Consider the following 8,489-nt stretch of genomic DNA (forward strand, 5'->3'; position numbering starts at 1 on the left):
CTTCAGCTCAGCATACAATACCATCATTCCAGATATTCTTCTAACTAAACTAAATCAGGTAGCTGTACCTGACCACACTTGTAAATGGATCATAAGCTTCCTAACAGACAGGAAGCAGCAGGTGAAGCTAGGCAAAATCACATCAGATACCTGCACAATTAGCACAGGAGCCCTCAGGGCTGTGTGCTCTCTCCACTACTCTTCTCTCTATACACCAATGACTGCATCTCAAAAGATCCCTCTGTTAAAATACTAAAGTTTGCAGATGATACAACAGTGATTGGTCTCATTCAAGACAATGATGAATCTGCATACAGACGGGAGGTTGAACAACTAGCCTTGTGGTGCAACCAGAACAATCTTGAACTAAATACACTCAAAACTGTAGAAATGGTGGTGGATTTTAGAAGAAAACCCCCTATACTACCACCTCTTACAATACTAGACAACACAGTATCAACAGTAGAGTCCTTCAAGTTTCTAGGTTCTATCATATCTCAAGACTTAAAATGGACACCTAACATCAAAAAAGTCATCAACAAAGCTCAACAAAGAAGATAAGTTTGTTGTGAACATCTTATATGTATATAAATACCACTAAATATAATAGAGCAGCACATAGGATTTGTTTCATTTAATTTATATTGTAGACTTTCATGTGATATTTACATAAAAACTGTTGGAAAAATCACATTTTTCTTTGGAAGTGCAATATTCCCTAGCAAATCGTCTGGTTTCCAAAGTAGTAATCTGCACTCATTGGCAAAATTAACATCACAGCATACCACTCTGAACCATAATTTTAATATATAGATTGGGACTGCAAAAAAAGCTAAATTAAGAAGTGATTGGCTAGTATGTAGTTCAGTGTATTATGGCAATCATGAGTAGCATTAGTTTTAAACAATCTACACTGATCAGGAGGCAACAGTGAGAACACTTTATGGCAGGGGTGTCAAACTTGCGTCGTCACGTGATGTATCATGACTTCCCCCCCTTCACTAAACCTGGTGTGGGCGTGGCCAGTGCGTGACGCATCTGGCCCACGGGCCACGAGTTTGACATCCCTGCTTTATGGCAACACAGACTGGTTCAGGATCAGTAAGGGAGTTAGAAAGTGACGTATTTTATCACCTTTTTTGTTCAATCTGTATGCTGAAGTGATAATGCAAATATTAGATCTGGAACTGTTTGATGTTGGAGTGAAGTTCAGGGGAAGAACCATAAATAATTTGAGGTACACAGATGATACAACACTATTGGCTGAAAATAAGGAAAACCTGGAAAAAATGATCTGGAAAATCAAGGACGAAAGTGAAAAAGTAGGATTGAGTCTTAACATCAAAGCTAATGACAACAGCTGTAGATGGATATGAGACGTTTAAAATCAACAAGGAGGAAATTAAATTAGTTTGAAAATTTATCTTCCTTGGATCCAAAATTGTTCACAAAGGCAGTTCTACTCCTGAAATCAAACACAGAATAACCTTAGGCTGCACTGCAATGGTTAACATGAATAAGATCTGGAAAACCAGAAATATTGATATAAATGCAAAAATCAGGCTAGTTAGAGCAATAGTCTTTCCTATAATGATGTATGGGTGTGAGAGTTGGACACTAAGAATGGCTGATTGAAGAAGAATTGACACCTTTGAACTGTGGTGCTGGTGTAAATCACTGTGTATACCAATACCATGGACAGCCAGAGTAACTAACAGAAAGGTGTTAAATCATATAAAACCAGACCCATCACTGGAAGCTAAAATCATAAGACTGTCTGATTTACTTTGGCCATGTTATGTGTGCAAATTCATTGGAGAAGGCAATGATGCTAAGAATGGTTACTGGACAAAGAAGAAGGGGCAAGCAAAGAACACACTGGCTTGATAACATCAAATCTGATGCAAAGTTGAACATTAAACAATTGAAAGAAGCTGTGCTTGACAGGGTAGCATGGAGAGAACTTGCCTATAAAGTCATGAAGAGTTGGTTAAAAACAATAAACAGCTTATGGTTTGGTCTTTTAGCTGCAGTCATATAATCTTGATTCAACATTCAGTACTAGTATTGAGGGGTTTTTTTCATTCATGGACTGGATCAGGCAAGTCAAGTATTCAGTCACACATAGAATCTACCAGATTGTGCTTTGGTAGGATGGAAGCATCTCTGTTCAGAGGGGGGAGGGGGAAATTTTTTTCATTCTTGTATTACAATGCTTAGGATTGAGGTTCAAAGTGGGGAGGCTGGTGGAGAGGGGAGGCCAATCTCTGCTCTGCAACAATAGAAGTTGGTTATTGCTAGCTAAGATAAAAGAAAAACAGTATTGATGAAAGCAGAGTAGGGAGAACAGAAAATTTGAAATGTAGCCAGATGCAGTTTGTAAACATGCTGATTAAAACAATGCTTAATTTTCATAACAGGTATGGTAGGGTTTTCAAAGGGAAGCTTCTGGAGGTCAGCTGGTCAACAATTCAAAACCAACAATACAGCTAATGTCTCAGTTCACCCAGCAACAAGGACTCTGTGTATGGTGCAGGAGAATGAAGCAGAAAACCGTCTAGTGCAGAGATGGCTAACCTTTTTGCCATCACGTGCCAGAAAGGGGGGGCCGGGGGGCGCCCGTACCCACACCCATAATTCTAGGCACCCTGCCCCTGTGCATGCAACCCCCCCTATGCTCCCCACGCTCCTGGCATGCAATGGCCCAGTAGGCCCGTTTTTCTCTCTCACCTGGCTCCAGGGCCTTTCTAGGAGTCTAGGGAGGGTGAAAATGGCCTTCCCCAACCCCCAGAGGCCAGAAACGGTCCGTTTGCCAACTTCCGGTGGGACCGGAAGGCCCGTTTTTTGCTGTCCCCAGCCTCCAGAGCCTCTCTTGGAGTCTGGGGAGGGCAAAAACGGCCTTCCCCACCCTCCCAGAGTCCCTTCAGAGGCCAAAAACGGCCCGTTTGCCAACTTCTGGTGGAAGTTCTCCCTCAGGCTGGCCCCATAGATCCTCTCCTATCCCCTTCTCTCCCTTCATGCCTGCCCCATAGAAGCCTCTCCCCTTCTCTCCCTCAGGCTGGCCCCACAGAAACATCTCCTATCCTATCCCCTTCTCTCCCTCAGGCTTTCTAGCCCCTTTTCTCCATGAGGCTTGCCCCACAGAAGTCTGTCCTATGCTATCCCATTCTCTCCAGAGTTATTTTCAAGCTGGGAGGGGGAGTAGAACGTCTAACTAATTAGCATCAGAGCGTGTTATAATAATATAGGAAATACTAATGCTCTGATGGTCATTTCGAAAAATCCTTTCTTAATGAGCACCTAGAAGCCAAGAGGAACATACGTGGCAAATTTCAAGTTTGTAGGCTTTACGGTTCTGGAGATTTCATGATTAATGTGTGAGTGGTTTTCGCTTTTATATATATAGATTTTTAACTGCCCATATCCCTTCCTTCCCTACAAGCCCAATAGGAACATGCATGTTGTTTTCATCTTCTGTTTGGCTGGCAATCAATTGCACTCACAGGAAAATGAGTGAATGGAGAAAAGACTGAGTTGGATGCTTATCCTACGGTTGGGTAAGTAATATATCGAAAACTATGTTCTATAACTTTAACTACACTCTTAAACAACACCATAAATACAACCACTAACAAAATTCCATATACCGTATGGCATGGAAGGAAGCCGGATTTGAGCTACATACACACATTTGGATCACCTGCATGGGTACATATTCCATCGCAGTTAAGGCGTAAGGGCCAGAGTAGGGCACAACAATTAATATTTGTTGGTTATAATTCAAACCACAGGTCCTACAGATTTTGGGTAAAAGGAACAGCAACGGTAGTTAACAGTGCAAATGCCAGGTTTATGGAGCATGTAGGGTGGAATAAATTAGGTACTGAAAATGAGGTTATCATTGAAACTCAGACTGAAGCTACCAATGAAATGCCAGAGATCCAGAGCAAAGAGGTAGAGAAAGACATAGTACAGGAAGAGGTAAAGGTGGAGAGGCAATCTGTAAGTCCTGAACTCCCAAGAAGGTCGAGTAGAGTAACAAGACCACCTGATAGGTATCAGGCAACTACAGTCTATCAAGTAAATAAAGTCCCTACTACATTTAATGAGTTGACCACGTTTCCACCTGAAGACCAGAAAGTGTGGAGAGGTGCAATGACTAAAGAACTACAATCTTTGCAGAATTTGAAAGTGTATGAGTCTGTAACAATTCCAAAAGGGAAAACTATACTCGGTAGTAAGTGGGTATATAAATTAAAGACTGGGATAGATGGGATACCAATATATAAAGCTAGGCTGGTAGCTCAAGGATTTAATCAGTCTCCTAATGATTATGATGAAGTATTTGCTCCAACCTTAAAAGCCATTACATTAAGAGCAGCGTTGGTATGGGCAGCTAGAAATAAATATATTGTTAACCATTTAGATGTAGAGACCGCATATCTGCATGCACCATTACAGCATGAAATTTATTTAAAGAAACCCTCAGGATTTGAGGAAAATGGGAAGGCTGACTGTTGGTTATTAAAGAAAAGTCTGTATGGGCTAAAACAGTCAGGTTATGAATGGAACCAGTGCATTGTCAAAACATTGAAGAATATCGGATTTAAAGCAGGATTAGCAGATCCATGTTTATTTAAAATGGAAAGGGATGGTATAGTATCATTATTACTTCTTTTTATGGATGATATAGCTCTGATTACAAAGAATGAGCAAGAGGCCAACAGGATTGTTGATGAATTAAAAGCTCATGTCAGGATTAAAAATCTAGGGGAGATACAACAATACCTAGGTGTAAGGATCGAAAAAACTAGGGGAGGATTTAAATGATCCCAAACTGATAAAATTAATAATCTATTAAAACAGTTCAGAATGGAATTGTGTAAACCATCAAAGACACCTATGGTTCAAGATTATTGCAATACTGATGAGAAAAGTCCGTTGTTTGATAAAGGGATATACCAATCGTTGATTGGCAGTTTATCATACATTAGTAATTGGTCTAGACCCGATATTGCTTATAGCATGAACCAATTAGCTAGATTCAACACAGAACCTACAGAAAGACACTGGCAAGGAGCAAAACGTATTCTTAGATATCTGAAATATACCATGCATCATGCATTATATCTACAACCATCAGAAGAATTGCATGTAACTGCTTATGCAGATGCTAGTTTCGCAACAGATGTGAATACAAGAAAATCAACCTCAGGAATCGCTGTATTTCTGGGAAAATCTTTGATATGGTGGCGTTCAATAAGACAAAAGCATTTAAGTATGTCTACAATGGAAGCAGAGTTTTCTTGTTTATCTTTGTTATGTACGGATTTGATTAGTATTAAGCAGCTGATGCTAGATTTAGGAATAGATATACAAGATCCTATAATAGTATATGAAGATAATCAGGCAGCGATAACAATGGCGACAAATATAGCTGTAAAGACTAGAACAAAACATACAGAACTTCGGTATCTCAATGTAAGAGAATGTATAATGAACAAGATGATAGAACTTGTATATTGTGCATCAGAAGACAATGTGGCTGATCATTTCACAAAAGCACAGGGAAGTAGGAAGCATATAGATACATGTGAACAGTATGGTTTAAGATTGTAAATATATTAGTCTACCCAAAGGGGAGAATGTTGGATGCTTATCCTACGGTTGGGTAGGTAATATATAGAAAACTATTTTCTGTAACTTTAACTGCTACAAGATGACTAATTGGCTGTGCTAAGCAGTCATAACAGAAGGCAGGAAGTTCATTCACTTCTGCTCCTGCTATTAGAAGGTTGAACTTCTGAAAGGAACTGTGTCTGTGTTACTGAAGAGAACTGGAATTGTAAGCAAACTATGTTTTTGTGTTGAACCGTGATTATTTGAAGAAGTGTTATCTTTGTTTTGAGAAGCCAAGTTTGTTTTTTTTTACTACAAGTAAAGACTGTTTATTTTTCTTTAAACGTTCAGAGTCTGTGAGTATCTGTGTGTTTTGCTAAGCAATGTATCTATTTGCTGTCTGGTCTGTTGCACCACTTTGCAGAGGGCAGTTTTACCCTCAACAGAGAGAGAGAGAGAGAGAGAGAGAGAGAGAGAGAGAACGAGAACGCATAGGTTTTGTTGGAAGAAAAACTCCTGGGTTTGTTCTCCAGCTGGGACACGCCACAGAGCAAGAACCAACCTAGGAAAAGCTTTGTGTGGAGGTAGGTGAAGGAGATAGCCTCAGTCTGTTTCTGAGTGGTGTGTGTGTGTGTGTGTGTGTGTGTGTGTAGCTACTTCTACAAGACAGACAATACAAACATGCTGGACAAATTTTCCTCCCATCAGACAGAAGTCCAAGGTGTTCAGAACTTGCTGTGCCAACCACTCCCAAATGCCATCCCTCCATGAGTCCATTTAACTGATCAGTTACAATTGTGAATGAAGCAAGGAAAGAAAACCTTACAATGAATCGCCCTCCCCCCCCCCCCATTGTCTTTCCAGCTGTCTTCTGGGGATTGAAAAGAAATATGGAGAAGAAAAAGAAAATTACACAAGAATTCTTTAAAAGGCTTTATAGACAGGAAGAAACAGTACAGGGGAAAATAAGTGATTATTTGAAGGAAGAAATTGTGTTCTCATTGAGAGAAGAAGAAAGGGAAGTACTAAATAAGGAAATAACATTATTTGAACTTAAAGAAGCAATTCGGAAGCAAAAAAGTAATAAGACCCCAGGACCAGATGGATTGCCAGGGGAAATTTATAAACACTTAGGCGATTCGATAGAATTATTACTATTGGAAATATGTAATGAAGTCTTGAGGGAAGCAAAGTTATCAGAATCATGGAAAGAGGCATACATTACCCTGATCCCTAAAGAAGGCACAGACAATAAACAAATTAAGAATTATAGACCAATCTCACTGTTAAATCTGGATTATAAAATTTTTATGAATATTATGGCAGAACAGATAAAAAAAATACTAAATGAGAAGATACATACAGACCAAAACGGATTTTCCCTATGAGACAAATTAGAAATAATACTAGAATAATAATTAATATACTGGAATATTACGAGGCGCACCCAGAGAGACAAGCGGCCCTTGTCTTCCTGGATGCTCAAAAAGCTTTTGATAACGTGAATTGGGAATTAATGGTCCAACAAATTAAAGCCATGAAATTCAGAAATAAATTTGAAAAGATGATTGAATTGAATTACTCTATGCAAAAGGCAAGGGTAATAATAAATGGGGAGACCACAAACCTATTTAAGATAACAAAAGGAGTTAGGCAGGGCTGTCCAATGTCACCTCTGCTCTTTATCCTGATCCTAGAGACACTACTACAAAGAATTAGACTAAATGTGGAAATAAAAGGAACTAAAATTAAACAGGAAATATTCAAATTGCAGGCATTCACAGATGATATGGTATTTGTCCATTGGAATCTGGACTGATATTATTGCAAGAGATAGAGAAATATGGGGTGGTCGCAGGTCTCAAAATTAACAAAGAAAAAACTAAAATGTTAGTCAAGAAGTTATCGGAGAAACAAAAGGGAGAACTCGAGAAAAGAATGGAGTTTCAAATTGTAAAAAAAAGTGAAATATCTAGGTGTTTGGCTAAGAGCAAGATGCTCAGCATTAAAAAAGGATAACTACACAAAATTAATACAACAAATAGGGAAAGATTTGGAAAGATTTGGGAAGTTACAACTGTCATTATTAGGGAAAATTGCAACAATTAAAATGAATATTTTGCCAAAATTGCTCTATCTATTTCAAATGATCCCCATAAAGCTAGACAAGAATTTTTTTAAAGAATTAAATAAGATGACTATGAAGTTTGTATGGGCAGGAAAAAAGGCGAGGATAAAATTAATTTCACTTCAGGATAATAGAAGTAGAGGTGGCTTTGAACTCCCTGCGTGGGAGACTTATTATAAAGCAGCAAGTTTGGTTTAGGTCAGGGAATGGATAAATTTAAAGAACAGGAGAATTTTAACATTGGAAGGACACGATCTTCAGATGAGGTGGCATGCTTTCATATGGAATGCCAGAAACAAGAAACATTTATATTTCTATAGACATACATTGCGAGTTTCGTTGATACAGACCTGGGAGGGAATTGGGAAGAAGCACTATTTTAAAATACCGGGCTGGCTATCCACTATGGAGGCAATGATTCACCCTAACACATTAGACATTGGTAAAATGGTAAAATATAATGAAACTTTGGATAACGGGAGAAGATTAAAATCTAACCAAGAATTAAACGAGCAGGGAATAATTAAAGATTGGTGGCCTTATCTCCAGCTACAATCGAGATACAAAAAAGATTTAGAGGAATTTGGATTTGAACCGAATTTAACGCAACTAGACAAATTATTAACAGGCCCAGAAGAGAAATTACTATCTAAAATATATAATGATTTATTAAATTTTGATTTGGAAGAGGAAATCGTAAAGGGGCCAATGATAGCTTGGGCTAAAAATGTGGGACATAATA

This window comes from Pituophis catenifer, unplaced genomic scaffold, assembly GCF_029215685.1.
Source record: "Pituophis catenifer annectens isolate HBS135680 unplaced genomic scaffold, rPitCat1.0.hap2 SCAF_5, whole genome shotgun sequence".
NCBI classification, from domain to species: domain Eukaryota; kingdom Metazoa; phylum Chordata; class Lepidosauria; order Squamata; family Colubridae; genus Pituophis; species Pituophis catenifer.